The sequence below is a fragment of the Rhinatrema bivittatum genome, chromosome 19, assembly GCF_901001135.1.
Source record: "Rhinatrema bivittatum chromosome 19, aRhiBiv1.1, whole genome shotgun sequence".
Lineage (NCBI taxonomy): Eukaryota > Metazoa > Chordata > Amphibia > Gymnophiona > Rhinatrematidae > Rhinatrema > Rhinatrema bivittatum.
In genome coordinates, this window is record NC_042633.1 from 27,821,855 (window position 1) to 27,837,846 (window position 15,992).

Below are 15,992 nucleotides of genomic sequence, written 5' to 3' on the forward strand. Positions count from 1 at the left end.
CAGTATCTGAATTCAAGAAAGCATGGGATAAATACAGGGGATCCCTAAGGAAGTGATGGGAATTATAATGCTAAATGAATTGGAAGGATGGGCCATAGGGTGTTTCTGCTGTCATGTTTTGCAGATACTTTCAACCAGACTTCTCTGTTCAGAGGCATGGGTCTCTGGCTATTCCCCAAACTGACCCCATATGTGAGACTGTGCAAGCGGTCTATAACTTCCCAGAGGACAAGCACACTCTGGACTCTGACTCTTCTTACATAAACTTTATTTCCCACAAGCACATTAACCAACGTCAATGGATTACTTTCAGCCAAATTGCCTTCAATGTGTTTATCTTCGGTATTCACATCTCAGCATTTACCTTCAGTCTTCATTATCCTTACTGGAGCTGCCTTCTCCTGGAGACCCAAGAGCTATCTGTTCCCACCTGGGCCCAAACTCTTATTCCTGCTCTCCGGGGACCCACCCACAGAGCCACCTGTGTCTAGATTTTAAGGTGGACCAGGCTAGATTCTGCATCCAGCACTGGTTAAGGAGGGTTTCCAGGGACCGTTCTTCACAGGGCCATTTTGGTCTCAGCCATTATTTATATTACTGTATTACTCTCACAATGGATCCTGAGCTACGAAGGGGGTTAAGTCAGAGCAATAGCCAGGCAAATTGGCACCTATGGCCAGGTAAAAAGTGCACCCTCACTCTGTACACAACATATATATAACATGATAAATAAAACTCACTCATTGCTAGATTTCACCCCTTCTTCTCTGTCCTGTTTTCACTGCTCTGGCTAGTCACGTTCACAATTCTATCCTTCATTGCCCTCTCTCAGGGCGCCGCCACTCCCATTGATCTCCAGTTCTCAATCCCAAGTCCTTAACCACACTGGGAAGGTGCCCAGTGGGAGCAAGAAGGTCAAGCTCATTTCCCTGGTTCCACCAACTCCAGCGCTCCCCAGTCCCCATTCACCCAGCCACCACCACCGCTCCCTCCACACACCTACCCAATCTCCTCATCCCCTCAATGCCCCAAGCGCTGCTCTTCTTGTATCCATACCCACCCACTCTCCATTTCCAAGCTCCCTGCCCTTGTCACCACTCCTCCACTCATACCAACCCCTAGTTACTGCTCTCCCCCTCCACTAGCCTCCCAGTCCCCCTGCGTGCTTCTCTTCCCCCTCTTCACCTCTAGTCTTTGCTGTGTCCCTTCCTCCCACATGGACCCAAGGTGCATCTTAGATTTGGAGGGAGCTCCACGTGGTTCTCTCCTCCATGGTATCTTACACTCTGAATCACGGGGGGAGAAAGGTGCTAGCCCCACTCTTCTGACTTGTGCCCCAGCAGCCGACTCACATTTTTTGGCTCTGGTGGTGGCTGCAGATTTATTTATTATTTTTCTATACCAACATTCGATCTGAGAGATCACACCGGTTTACATTCAGGTACTGTAGGTATTTTCCCTCTCCCCAGAGGACTTACAATCTAAGTTTTGTACCTGAGGCAATGGAGGGTAAAGTGACTTGCCCAAGGTCACAAGGAGTGACAGCAGGACTTGAGCCCTGGTCTCCTGGTTCATAGCCCTCTGCTCTAACCACTAGGTTATTCCTCCTCCCCAGATTCATCAGCCCTACATGAGCTGGATCAGCAGAGCATTTTGTTGCTGGCCCCACAGGCCACCTCAGAGTTAGGGTTGGTGAGGCAGCAGCAGCAGCAGCCTGCTAATACCCCTAGAGGCACGATGCCCAGGCAGGTGCCCCTCTCGCCTTCACTACCCCTTAGAGGCACGATGCCCAGGCAGGTGCCCCTCTCGCCTTCACTACCCCTTAGAGGCACGATGCCCAGGCAGGTGCCCCTCTCGCCTTCACTACCCCTTAGAGGCACGATGCCCAGGCAGGTGCCCCTCTCGCCTTCACTACCTGTCCCATCATCCTGAAAATGTTTGAGCCATTGTGGTGCTCTTAGGACACATTAGCCATAGGCTAGTTAAGGCTCTGGGTTCCGTGTTTGTTCAAGGTTCTGATGTTAGCAGCAGAAGATGGACAGGAAGTGGTTAAGAATTTTCTGAAGGTAGCGTACTGGACATTGGTGTTAGGAGGGAGTCAAGGGACTTGCTAAGGATCCCACAATAATTTGTTTAGCGGAGAAGGGGAGGTGAAGGTTGAAAGGGACTAAAGGTCTCTAGAGATGAAAGGTTTTTTATTCTTAATTGAACATTGACATAGCACAAATGATTTCTTTCAAGGGAAAGCCTTTGCAAGATAGCGTCCTACTGCCACCTAGTGAGAGAAAGGAGGATTGCATGGCAGCATTTTCACATGGTCCTGCTTTGGATCCAGGCAGACAAACAAGACTCTGTGCTCATATCTGCCTTATAATTCCATGTCCTCTTCCCAGAGCAAGGGCCTAGTTGCATTTAACATATTCAGTGTTTAAGGATAGCAGCTGTGTGGGGGGACTGTGCAAAGAATTTGATAAACCTTTAAACAATAGATTTCCTATCCATTGACAGATGACTGCATCCCAGGACAGCCGCTGCAGGCTAGACAAGACCTTTTTTTCACTTTGACTCTACTTGATACGCTCACTTAAGAACTGCTATACTGGGTCATACCAAGGGTCCAGTATCCTGTTTCTAACAGTGGTTAATCAAAGTCCAATGTACCAAGTAGGATCCCAAATAGTAGATTCTATGCTGCTTACACACCGGGTTAAGCAGTGGCTTTCCCCAGGTCTGCCTGGTTAATAAGTCACTGGAGTTTGCCTCCAGGAAGTTGTCCAAACCTGTTTTTAAATGCAGCAATGTGAACTGCCTTTCCCATGGCCTCTTGCTGTCATTGCAGAGCTAAACTGTACATTAGGTGAAAGAAATATTTTCTCTGATTTGTCCTAAATGTGTTACATAAAGGTGAATTTTCAAAAGTTGCGTGCGCATAAGATGGCGCTTCTGCGTATAAAACAGCGTGCGCGTGAGAAGGACTGAGGTGTCAGGAGCCACACCGATGGACGTGATCAGGTGGGCCAGGTGTAAGCACCTGGGGAGAGCTGAGCCGGGAAGTCCAGGAAAAGAGAGTTCCTCTGTACAACGGTGGGGGGTAGAAGAGAAGGAAAGGGTGAACCTCCTGCATATTCATGGCGGATCTTCTGAACCTTGGCTGCCTCGGTGTGTCCCGAGGACCGGGTTGAGAACCCCTGGATTATATCCTTCCCCACTTTGAACTTAGGGGCATGCAATGATTGCTTAGGAAGCATTTTTGAATGAAGCTTTCTGCCCTTTACAGTTTACAGTGAATAAGCCATGCCATCTTGTTGTGCCTTTCTGTATCTAGGCCGCCTGACATCAGCACGTGCCATCCAGCAATGAGATGTGGAGCTGTTTCCAGTTCTGTTTTATCCATTGCACCCTTTCTTTCTATGCTGGCCGTGAACCATCTTGTCCGTAGTCCGCTATCCTGTGCTGCACTTACCGATCTCTCATCCTCTCCTTAACCACTATTCTTGTGAGTGGGGTTTCTGAAGTAGCTCTCTGTACGTCCCACTGTATTTGTGCTTCTCCCATTGATCTTTCCTTGCTTGCTGGTCTGAGTTGAGTTTTTTTTCCTCTTGTTTTTTTCATTTTGTACTTTCTTCTCCTTTGTTTCCTTCCAGAGGTCCTGCACGCTTTGCAACAGAAGAGGAAAGGGGGAGGCCTTTTCTGAAAGGATGGGCTCTACCTCAAAGTGCAACCAGGCTGCAGGCACTAAACCTTTAAAAAGGAGATAGCGCAGCTTTTAAACGAGATGGGGGAAAGCCGACAGTCGCTCAGAAGCCCATGGTTCATAATGATCTCTCTTTGAAGGCTACCAACAGAACAGGGACGTCAGGGCGTCTCAATAGAGAGGCTGCAATAAATGTTACGTTTGGCCGGCCACACTTATCAACGGGCTTGGTTGTCCATGCAGGTTAATGCTGCCCTCACGTCCCTGCTGGCATCCACGTGTGCACGCATGATATAGGCCCGGCAGCAGGAAACTAGTTGCGGCGTGTGCAGATGACGTCAGCCTCCTCAGACTATTTAAACCCACCGAGCCCTGCCCGCCTCGCCCCAGCAACGGATCTCCTGCCTAATGCAATACATGTTGCTCTTCATTTATTTCTTTATTTTATTTATTTAGACGCTTTAGATACAGTCGTTCCATGTAAAGATCCCAATGGTTTACATTGAGGTATAAATCAGCAAATAATGACGGGTTACTTAGATGCTAATGCCTGTTTATGATTGCTTCCTATTGATTGAATTGTTCAAATACATATTAAAGATAAAGTACATAAGATGTGAAGTACAATATTAAAATAAAATAAATTTCCCATATTATTCTGTATGTTGCATTGAGATTCTTAAATCTCTTGTTAATTTGTTCCTCATGCATCAATTAGTATCTCTTGTCCTTATTGTAGATTTCTACATTCTGATGTTTTAAGCTAAGTTGCATGCATTTTTGAAGAGCCATGGTTTTAGTTCACATTTAAATCGTTCTGGTATCAAACGCAGCATTTCAGGTAAAGAATTCCAAAGTTTTGGGCCTATGGAAACACATGATCTTCTGTTCAGTTGGAACAGTCAGTAGTCCTTTTATTTTGGGATCTTAGTGTTCTCTGCGGCGTGTATGGTTGTAATGTCACACCTATCATACCGGTGTTACTAGAATGAATGATTTTGAATATTAGTGTTAATACTTTAAAATAGATTTGGGATTGTACTGACATCAGCGAGGGTGTTATGTGATCACATTTCCTGGATCCTAGCAAGAGCCTTGCTGAGGCACTTGGTAATCTTTGTAATGCTTTTAAGAGGCAGGCGGGAAGACCGAGAAATAAGCAGTTACAGTAGTCTAGGTTTGAGAACATTCGTGTTTGCAGTACAGTTCTGAAGTCTTCAAAAGGTAATAAAGGTTTCAACTGATTATAATATACGCAACTTGGCGTAACCTGTATTAATTTGTGTGCTTTTTCATAGTAAGGTTCTCATCTAGCTGGATTCCTAAATCCTGTACTTGATCTGAGGGAGTCATTTGGAAATGACCTAGGTCTAGAGCCAGTGGTTTAGCTATTGAAGAGTTTCTATTACCCCCTAGGTTTTAAAATTCTCCAATCGTGCGCAAGCATGCTCCTAATTTTAAGAGGTTACTTGACCAAAGCTAGTGCATGTATCCAATAGGAATAGAATATATAATTGAGCGTGCATTAGAGAGCATATGAGCATGTGTGAATGATCATGTGAAAGAATGTATGAGCATGTGTGTGTATGACTGAGCATGTGAAAGAGCATATGAGCGTGTATATGACTGAGCAAGCGCATGAGTGTGTGTGATGTGACTGAGCACAAGAGAGTGACTGAACGAGCGAGTAAGTGTGTGTATATGATTGAGCACGAGAGACAGGGAGTGAACAAATGCGTGTGTGTGTATTATTGAGCATGTGAGAGCGAAACAAGTATGTGTATGTGTATGATTGAGCAAGTATACAACCACCTCCAGCCCTCTCCCTGCTAATCCATGACAATCTCAGGTCATCTGGAAATCAACATTTCCCAGGTGTAAGGTATGGAAAATCCTTATTTGTTTTAATTATTGGGTGTTATTTGATGTATCTGTTTTTAAATATTTCATTGACATTTGGAAATGGATAGAGATGGTTATTTAATTATTGGATGTTCTATTTGTCAGTTTTTTGAAAATGATCTAATTTTTGTTAGTATGGTTTTACTATTATGATTTATATTTCTTGATTTTATTGTTTGATGTAGTATGAGGAATGGTAATATTTCTGTTTTTCCATAGTTGCACTGCACACAGAATCTCGCTTGTTGTGATTTCCGGTTCAGTTTTTGTCTTCATGTTTCTATTTATACTATATGGTCTCTATTCAGTGTTTGGTGAGAATGTGTCTGGGTTCAGCATGTGTGAACAAGGTGAGGAGGTGTTCTGCTGGCGTGTAGTGTTAGTGTGCCTATAAAAAAGCACTAACCATGTTAACCAAATGACAAAATTGTAAACCGTCGTGATGGCAATACCGAATGATGGTATATAAAACTCTATAAATAAACAAAACAGCCTGGCTTGTTTTCCTAATAGGAGGTGTATTGTTTTAGGGCCTGGTGTAATATTTGGAGAGTTGCCCTTTCATAGGTAGCGTCTTACTTTGAGTGCTGGCAGTTAGCGTTGTTTTGGTCTGGGACACTTAGTATACTGTAATTATAATTCAGTGTACTCATGGCTTTCTGAGGGCCAAGCCTACCAGTGATGCAGAGTAAAGAAAGCTGGGAGGGGAGGAAAAAGGTCCCCCGTAATTTGTGATTGAAAGCTCCTGGCACCAGGATCTCTGTGCTGGTCCCAACTGAGCTGGAAGCCCAGAGGAGTAGGAGGAAACTTCTGGGTCACAGTAAAAGTAAAAATCAAAGCCCTGTAAATGCAACCTTGTCTCCCAGCTCATGGTGTGGTATGGTGAGTCCAGGGTGAGGGCACACTTGTTCATTTGGCCATAGGTGTTGAATGGCCTGGCTATGGTGCTGGCAAATAAATGGTCAGTGGTCTTCATTCTGCAGCATTTAGGGACAGACTTAAAAATCTAAAACAGGAAGACCCTAGAGGAAAGGTGGGATAGAGGAGATAGGATAGAGGCTTTCAAATATCTCCAAGGTTTCCATGCACAGGAGCTGGGCCTTTTTCAATGGAAAGGAGGCTCTGGAACCAGGGTCACGGGATGAGGGTGAAAGGGGGCAGACTCGGGAGTAATCTTAGGAAATATTTCTTTACAGAGAGGGTGGATGCATGGAACGTCCTCCCCGTGGAAGTAGTGGAGACAAAAACAGGATCTGAGTTCAAGAAAGCATGGGATGAATACAGGGGATTTATGAGGAAGTGATGGGGAATTATGATGCTAAATTGGATGAGCAGACTGGATAGACCATCACGTTTCTATTTTTCTATGGATCTGAGAAGGCTCTGTGCAGAGAGGGAGTGAGATGGAGAAGATGGGAGACAGATGGATAGAAAGCTAAGAGCACTAGCAGACAGATAGACAGAGAGAGGGAGGGAGGGAGGGAGGGAGGTGTACTAGGAGAGAAATGGGTATGGGGAGCACAAGGGCCTGGATTTATTGAAATCCAACAGGACTGATAACACTCACCCTCCTTTGCCTCTTTAATCATCTCCTGCCTCTCTCTCCTCCTCCCTTCTGAGGTAGTCACTCTGTGAAGATTGTTCCTCTCCTCTGTCACCTCTCCTTTCTCCTCTCCCCTCAGCAGGCTTTCACTCATCCCAGCCCAGGGGAGAAGGTAGCGAGAGGCACGGACAGAGGGACAGCCTGGGGAGAGGGGACATGGAGGGAGGGAAAGGGTCACAGGATCTCACACTCAGTCCAGCCCTCAACTGCAGATGTCTGAGAAGTTGCAGAGAACCCAAGAGAGACAGATCCCGACCCAGGGGAGAAGCTGGGGAGAGACCACTGACAGAGGGGACATGGAGGGAGGGACAGGGTCCCAGGATCACCCTCAGTCTGGCCAGGAGCTGCAAAGAGCCCTACAGAGAGAGAGATCCCGGCCCAGGGACAAGGTAGAGAGAGTCGTGGGCAGAGGTTGGAGAGGAAGGCACTGGGGGACGTGTGTGATGCTGTTATGTGGGGATCGCTCCCTTATGCAGAGCCATTCAGCAGCTCATAAAGACTGTGAGGAGCTCTGCTTTCCTATGGGAATCTAACTTTTTGCTGTTTAATGCGGCAATCGAGGAGGCTCCTGCACAGGTCAAGCAGTTCATGTCTCAGGTTCTTAAGGCTGCGAGATGCTCGGTTCCGGCCGAATGGAAGAAGATCGCCGCTCCGGCAATGTCACGGGCCTGCAGCCGTCCGGATGAGATGCACAGGGGATGGAGCAGTTCAGGGCAATACGGAGAAACGGGCTGGATCCTTTACAACTATAGGGAAGCCCTAGGAGAAGTGGAAATCCTAATATTCTGCGGGGCGGGGGAATAAAAGAGAGGCTGAGGATATTGTTCTATACTTTGTATTGGCTGTTGCTGATTGAATTATGATGGATAGAGGTGTTGTGGACTTGCTGTTTTCCTGATAAAAAAGTTTATTGTAATAAAAATTACATTGAAGTGGGTTTAAATAAAGCAGAGGCTGAACGTGAACCCTGAGACTTGTGATTTATATGTAGTGCCCTCTGAGCCCGGAGCCACCAGTGGATCCTGGGAGGGTGTAGTGCTCCTGGTAAAGATATCTTTTCCCATGTGGTTGGGGGAGGCGTTTCTGCTCCTTGAAAAGGTCAAATATAAGTTCCGAAAAGCGCTTAGTGTGAAAGCCTCGCTGGCTCCAGGGTTGAGCGCCGGGTTCCTATCCGGGAGGTTGTGGAATCGAAACCCCACCAGCTCAGTATCACCGCGGAATGGAACATCCTCTGTGCGCGACAGAGGATGTTACTGATCAGAAGCAGCAAGAAGCGGAAGTTTTGGTGAAATTTTGGCCATTTTTCCTAGTAGAAAGTAGTAAAACCCCCAGTCTGCTGGTGGCTCTTTCTTGTTATTAATTAAGGCTCTTTCGCATTAGAGGTATTCACCGGAATATGCTTGGAACACAGGTCTAACTGACCCCCTCCTCCCCATCCACCCGCACCGCTTCCCTACACTGGCCCCCACCTAGCTTCTGGCTAAGCTAGACTCGAACCCGCGCCCTCCTATATTCGAGTAAATCCCTGTAACGGAGCCATCGGACAAAGCTGCTGAGCCACCAGTCAGCTGGGTACAAACGCTCCCGGGTTTTTACCCCTTATTCTTCTCCTAGCACAGGACTCCAGCCTAAGGAAAAGTGCTTGGTGTGAAAGCTTCGCTGGCCCAAAGGTTGGGACCCGCGTTAGTATTATGGAGGCTGTGGGTTCGAAGCCCCCTCAGCTCTATGATACCCAACAGAAGATGTTATTCATCAGAAATTTCTTGGTGAAATTTTGGCCATTTTGCCTAGTAGAAAGTAGTAAAACACAGTGCACCAGACCTGACCAGTCACCTCTGCATGAATTCAGGTTTCTGAAAGAAAATTTTAGAGTGAGTATATGTCCTCCTCACAGAACTGCTGCATCTATTCCTGTATAATGTTACCTATAAGAAAGCAAGAGAACTGCTGCCAACACAGCCTGACAGGAGAGACCCTGCATCTATTCCTGTATAATGTTACCTATAAGAAAGGAAGACAGCCTGCTGCATCTATTCCTGTATAATGTTACCTATAAGAAAGGAATAGAACTGCTGCATCTATTCCTGTATAATGTTACCTATAAGAAAGGAATAGAACTGCTGCATCTATTCCTGTATAATGTTACCTGTAGGAAAGGAATAGAACTGCTGCATCTATTCCTGTATAATGTTACCTATAAGAAAGGAATAGAACTGCTGCATCTATTCCTGTATAATGTTACCTATAAGAAAGGAATAGAACTGCTGCATCTATTCCTGTATAATGTTACCTATAAGAAACGGAAGAGAGCCTGCATCTATTCCTGTATAATGTTACCTATAAGAAACGAAGAGAGCCTGCATCTATTCCTGTATAATGTTACCTATAAGAAAGGAAGAGACCCTGCATCTATTCCTGCATAATGTTACCTATAAGAAAGGAAGAGACCCTGCATCTATTCCTGCATAATGTTACCTATAATAATGGAAGAGACCCTGCATCTATTCCTGTATAATGTTACCTATAAGAAACGAAGAGAGCGTGCATCTATTCCTGTATGATACCTAAAAGAATGGAAGAGACCCTGCATCTATTCCTGTATAATGTTACCTATAAGAAATGAAGAGAGCCTGCATCTATTCCTGTATAATGTTACCTATAAGAAAGGAAGAGAACTGCTGCCAACACAGCCTAACAGGAGAGACCCTGCATCTATTCCTGTATAATGTTACCTGTAAGAATGGAAGACACCCTGCATCTATTCCTGTATAATGTTACCTATAAGAAAGGAAGAGACCCTGCATCTATTATTGTAAAATGTTGCCTATAAGGGGTGAAAGTGCTGCCAAAACAGTGGAGACTCCTCCGCCTCGATTCAGTCTCCTCAGGAATTACAAAGCACTATGTAAAGGGGAGAAAAATAACCAGAGAGCATATAAGTCAGTCAATACAATAAAATGGCAGCTAATTTGGTTAAATTGAACTATTAACCAGTCTTTCCAGGAGCATAGAAAGTATATACATGGGTGAGTTTTATTTATATGCAAGTGTGTGTTGTAAGTTCATATTTATGGTGTGTGCATGTGTGACTGGTGCCTATATGTATATATATGTAGTATATATGTGTGCTTTGTATCTTTATGTATACATATTTACACTGTGGTTGTGTATATATCTATATATATTTGTGTGCATGCTTCCCTTCTATCTTGTCAATGATTGTCCTCACTCCAAACTTTTTGTAGACCTTGGGTGGGGCATCAGCCTTTTCCCACTTTATAAAACTGGTGAATGAAATGGGGGTGGGGGGTGCAAGAAAGCAGTAAAGTTGGCCTATCTTGTCCCCTAAATATGGTGGGGTTAAAGATGCTTGGGTGTTTGGTTCTCTTTTGCCTTTTAGCATCTGTGTTTGGATTCTTTGCTGATTCCTTGTATCTGTATCAGGGTTTTTATGATATTTGTATCCTCATCTGCTTTAGGATGGTTTTCTGGGAAATGGGCTCTCAGATCTGACAGTTAGTAGTGTAAGCAGAGGCCGTGTAGGACATTACACTTTTTTTTACTGGTTCTTGCATGTACAACCGACTGCAAACACAAACCCCCAGGATCAGATTCCCCCCCACTTCTCTTTACTGAACCTGAGGCCGGTTAACATGGACGTGCAACAGAATCTGGGGCCATCCATTGCCTCGTCTGCTTTCAGCCAGGGCTTGAAGTTCATTAAACCTATTTTGAATCATTTTTATTTCCAGCCCAACACCATTTACAGGCTTAAAACTAGGTTTTACATGGGTAAATCTGCTTTACCCTCATTGTCAATAGGTTTTATCTACATTAAGTGCACTTCACAGGTAAAAAGCTTTAGAAAACTGCTCCTATAGCATCTTACACTGACACGCTCAATTCACCTGTAAATGTTGATTTTAGAGCTTGAATGGTGATCTTTGCAGCAGTGATGGGGTATTTTAGTGCAGATGAACATGTGTAATGCAATCTGGTCAGGCCTCACATAGCTAATCCTCGCTCCTTTTACCCCAGTACTGTATGAGCTTTCCAGACCAATCAGCTCCCTTCTTCTAAAGACGAGACCAGGATGCTCTCCAAAGCTCATGTAGAATGATAATTCCTGTGTTGGTCCAAGAAAAGGTGTCACAGCTTAGGGAAAAGGCTATTATTCAGGACTATTTATTTATTTAGCATTTTTTATATACCGAGGTATAGCAGAGTTGCCTTCACTCCGGTTTACATACAGAAACAACATGTTACATAGAACGATGTATGAAGATTACAATTTAAAATTAATGATAGTAAATGCAAAAAACAGGAGAATGTATAACAAGATAACACAGGATAGAACCCTGAATAGATGTACATATATCTCATGAAGCATTAAAGGGCATCTGTATCATTGTAACAGGGAGAATTGAATGGCAGAATATATAAGAGAGTTTTAAAGTCATTGAGTGCTATCTTTAAAAGATTGGCTGAGAAGCCAGGGTTTTAAGTCTTTTTTGAAGGATTTTAAGTTATCTTGCTTGGTGAGGCAATGAGGAAGCGAGTTCCAGAGCTTAGGGCCGATGATGGAAAAGGCTCTGTTTCTGGTGGAGGATAATTTAGCCTGTGGAAGTGAGGGAATCACTAGATTAATTTTGCTGGCGGTTCGTGTAGTACGTTGGGAGCAATGGATGTGAATAATGTCAAAGGCGGAGAAGTCTGCATTGTATATTGCTTTGTGGAGTATGGTGAGGACTTTGAATTCTGCTCTTTTTTCAATAGGGAGCCACTGTAATTGGTTGAGAACAGGTGTAATGTGATCAGCTAGAACACTACTTGTTCAAATATGTATTTATATAATTCTGAAATAACTCAAATGTTTAGTAATATATATGTTTGTATCCCTTTTATCTAATAAAATAGACAATATATAGTGATATGTGTGTATGTGCATCAAAACTATGTCTTTGGCACAAGCACTTCCCACAGGACCTATCACTAAAGCATGAACATTGAAGACTGCCATCCACTGTTGCACCTGCAGATACTGGGGCCCCTCAGATCCAGCTATCTTCAGGTCAATATCCATTCTCCACTTCTTAGCTTAAACTACTCAAAAAAGTAGTAAGCACCCAACATACCAAACACTTTACAAAAACACATTCTATATCCATCCCAATTCGGATTTTGCAAGTTCATCAGCACCAAAACAGTAATCTCCCTCACCGCCAGTTCAGAGGCATAGATAATGGCCAGTCCTATATCTAGCAATGTTGGACATCTCCGCAGCATTTGATACCACTCACAAGATCCTCATAGACTAACCGAAATTGGTCTAACTGGCACAGCCCTACGCTGGTTTGTCTCATATCTAGACAGATATCAAAGTCAAAATAGGCAACAGCAAATCAGAACCTATCAAACTCACTCAAGGAGTGCCCCAAGGTTCATCTCTTCAACATCTACATGCTTCCCATATGTAAACTTATCCAACCTAGGGCTCACACTTCCATCTATGCAGATAACATCCAAATTCTAATCCCTATCACTGAATCTATCCCCAAATCTCTCCATGGGAAACCCACCTCAATACTATCAACCAATTACTCACCCAAATGAACCTTGCCCTCAATACTTCCAAAACCAAACTCCTAACCATATCCCACAAACTAAGTCAAATGACCCTTACTGACTTAAACTCCACTGGCTACTCATAAGCTTTAGAATCTTACACAAGACTCTCACCATCATTCACAAAAGCATTCACAAACAGATCCCTATCAATCTTCCATGCCCACTCACTATCCACACCGAGATCTATCAGAGAAGCCTACAGGGATCACTATGCACCCTCCCAAACAAATCCACCTTTCATGCAGCCACCAGAGAACGAGCCCTCTGATAGCAGGGCCAAACATCTGGAATGCCATGCCCCCCTGATCTAAGACAAGAACCCTGTCTATTGATGTTCAGAAAAAAACTCTACTTGGCTGTTTCACCAAGCCTTCCCTTAATTCAGGGCCATCTCAATTATAAGATATTGCCATGCTGGGTCAGACCAAGGGTCCATCAAGTTCAGCATCCTGGGCTTGGACCCTTTATCCAGTGCTCTCCTTCAGATATTGTAAATGGATTAGTTTTTGCTATAATTATAGAGTTATCTTCTGCTATTGGCTCCTCTTCCCCCCAGTTCCAGTACCCCTGTTTTATTGTAACTTTTGCCTTCCTCTATGTTTTGGTTAACCTTATTATCCTTTGTTTCTTGTAAACAGATATCTGTATCATGAATGTTGGTATAAAAAAGCACTAATATAAATAAATCCTAAACTACCCATAGCTCAAGAGACAAGAGACCTAGGTGTAATCTTGGACAGCAAACTAAATCTAAAAAATTCATTAATTTGACATTAAAAGACTGCTACTTTAAACTACATGTACTAAAAAAATTAACACCCCTCCTACAGCAATGATTTCCTAACCATCCTTCAAGCATTTGTCTTATCCAATATAGACTACTGCAACCTTATACTACTGGGACTCCCAAGCACACTCATACCCCTCCAAATGCTACAAGTTTCCATTGCCAGAGTCCTCACAAACATCACTCCCATGGCGCCCAACGCAATTCAGAATCCTCTTCAAGAGTCTTACCACAATACACAAGATCATACATAATCCAAACACACTGGACAAACCCCTCCTTCAACTTTCAAAAACCAAAAAGCCACAAGACCCGCAGACACTGAGACCCTACCAACACCCTCACCCAAGCTAACTCACCTGAACTCTACCAGGGAACGAGCACTATCAATTGCAGCACCCAACTGGAATTCCATGCACCAAGAGCTACATCTAGAACCCAACACCCAAAACGTCAACAAAAAAAACTCCAAAAAACCCCAAACTGAAAACCTGACTGTTCGAACAGGCCTTTTCATATCCCCCCCTTCACTACCAAGCCCTGAAATTAGAGCAGCCTACAATACATGCCCTTGTATACAGTTCTCTGCCCCCTCACCAACCTACTTTACTGTACTTTGTTATAATAGTTATCTGCCTTCCTTCTACTCATATTTAAGCATCACCCAACTTTCTGTAATTCAAACCTGAAATACTGTAATTTAGCCTTTTAATGTTGAGATGTAGTCTCTCATGCTAATTTTCCATGTGTTTATACCTGTTCAATGTAAACCTATGTGATATGCAAACAAATGTCTGTATAAAAAAGCTATTAAATATAATCTTTCCATGGCTTGCCCAACCTGAGCACTCTGGAGCTTTTTGATAACCACTTGACCACTGTTCCCACTCAAGCTTTTGAATACCCCTCAAAGTTTTTGGAGCTGTGGCTGAAAAACCCTATTGAAAGTATCCCCTCTTATGCTTTCAACCAACTTGGGGGAACTTAAGAAGCTGGAGTATATTTCAGAAGCTGCCTTTGAAGGCCTTATCAGTTTGAGGTATCTTAACTTGGGCACGTGCAACTTGAAAGATTACCCACCCTGACTGCATTGGTGAGGTTGGAAGAATTGGAATTATCAGGGAACCACCTAGAAATGATCCAGCCTGGCTTGTTCCAGGGCCTAACCAGCCTTCATAGGCTTGCAAGACCTGGCACACAAGCTAAAGAATAGCATCAGAGCCCTGCCAAATGCTTATAACCTTCTTTAGCTTGCAAGACCTGGCACACAACTTAACAATGCTAGAGGACAAACCAGGCCCTGCCACACACTGGCTGCAGGAGTCTAACACTCTGCCAAAGGTCCCAGGTCCACCAGCAGAGATTAAGCATTTTAAGCAGGGCTCTGTCAGGTCTGATTTGTTCTCTAACACTATATTAAGTTTCCTCTCAACTCTCATCAGCCCTAGTCCATCTGATTGACTCCACTGCTCCCATTTTCCAAACTGGCTCCCTGGCTACGAACACTCCCAGGAACATCAAAAGTCCAAAGGCACTCAGTTATAAAATTTCTTCACTGGTGCCCCTTATGGGATTCAAACCCTCATTGGGCTGGCAGGGAGGCACCAAGCCCAACCAGTGAGTGCTGAGCCTGGCTTCTCCCCTTGAAGCTTAGTCTTTATTTCACAGACCTCTTCTCTCCCTGCCACAAGTCCAAACCAAAAAAAAAGTGTCCCAAAACAGGCCAGCAAAGAATTTAAGTGCAGCCCTGCTGACCTCTCTGCCTCCTCCCTCCTATCTCTGCTCTCTACCACATTCCCCAGAAATACCTCCACCCAATTGGCAGTCTCAGAAATAGTTCATTAGCAATAAAAAAAAAAAGGAAAGTTTTGAATCTGCACACTCACCTTCTCTGGTACTAGGGTTTCAGTCCTTTCTCCCACAGTAAAGCAGTCCTCAGCAGCAGCATCAGGCAGTCTGGTCCCACTCCCTCCTCTCCAGTACCTGGAAAGAGACTTGAAATACTTTGCCTTGGCTCCTTTTTTTATAGGGTGGAGACTCCTCCCCTGCTGGCCAGGGATTGGTTCCCGGGGCCCCACCCTCTTCCTTCCCCTCCCCTGCTGGCCAGGGATTGGTTCCCAAGGCCCCACCCTCTCCCTCCCACACCTGTGTCTCAGGTTTCTCCGATGCTTCAGGGGGAAGGAACCAGCCCCACTGACTCTGTGTCACCTGGTATTTCTTCCCCCTTTCCCTGCAGATTTTTGGTTCCGGGGATTTTTTGTTTCTGGGGTTTTGACCTACCTCCCTGCACTGTATACTGACCCCGTCACACACCTCCCCACTTTTTCAGGAGTCTTGCCCTACCCCCTCCCTGAACAGGAAGTCAGCATTTCCATGTT

At 44.4% G+C, this 15,992-nt stretch overlaps 1 protein-coding gene across 1 annotated transcript in view; it reads right to left on the minus strand.

Annotated features, from left to right (window-relative positions):
- The window catches only part of LOC115080656, a 66,530-nt gene extending 50,901 nt beyond the window's left edge, over positions 1-15,629 (minus strand). The window contains exon 1 of the mRNA XM_029584987.1: positions 15,501-15,629. The gene's annotated coding sequence lies outside the window, so the exon portion shown is untranslated. The remainder of the gene's footprint in view (positions 1-15,500) is intronic.
- Positions 15,630-15,992: the final 363 nt, after the last annotated feature.